Genomic DNA, 669 nt, shown 5'->3' with positions numbered 1-669 from the left:
TAAGGCGAGAAGACAGAGAAACAATGAGATAAATTTCGGGTTTTCTATAAGTAACCCCTCCTTTTCAATCGCACCCCGATTTATCTTTTGTTTTTTTGTTATTTTGTTTTTTTAGTTGTTTTTAATTCTTTTTTAATTTATATATTCTTTTTATTATTATTGTTATAAATTTCGCATAAAATTTTAAAATTCGGATGATATTTTTTTTCTGTTTTTAATTTTTTTTAATTTATATTATTATTATTATTATTAAAATTGTTATAAATTTCACATAATATTTTAAAATTCGGACGACATTATAAATTCAAACGGCTATATAAAATCAGTTTTTAAATATTTTTTTATATTTTAATATTAATATTATTACTGTTATTATTATTATAAACTTCAAACAACATTTTATAAATCCGACGTTATAAATTCGAACGACTATATAAAATCGGAACAAAAGCAAAGTTTGTCCCTATTAATTACGGATATTAATTGGTACGGTATTACAATTGTGTATTGCGTGGTGCGTTATACGGATTGAAAACATTTAGTCGAGCACTATACAATGTTTCTCATGCAGCCGAATGTTCTGATATGTATGTACGGAGAAGTCAGGACAAAACATCAGGCATTGGATATGCTCCTTGTAAATCAACCATTACATAATGGTTAGGGTGA

The sequence above is a fragment of the Lactuca virosa genome, chromosome 1, assembly GCF_052849685.1.
Source record: "Lactuca virosa cultivar CGN04683 chromosome 1, Lactuca_virosa_CGN04683_v6, whole genome shotgun sequence".
Taxonomy (NCBI): Eukaryota; Viridiplantae; Streptophyta; class Magnoliopsida; order Asterales; family Asteraceae; genus Lactuca; species Lactuca virosa.
The sequence above is the reverse complement of the archived record's forward strand: the minus strand, read 5'-3'. Positions refer to the sequence as shown.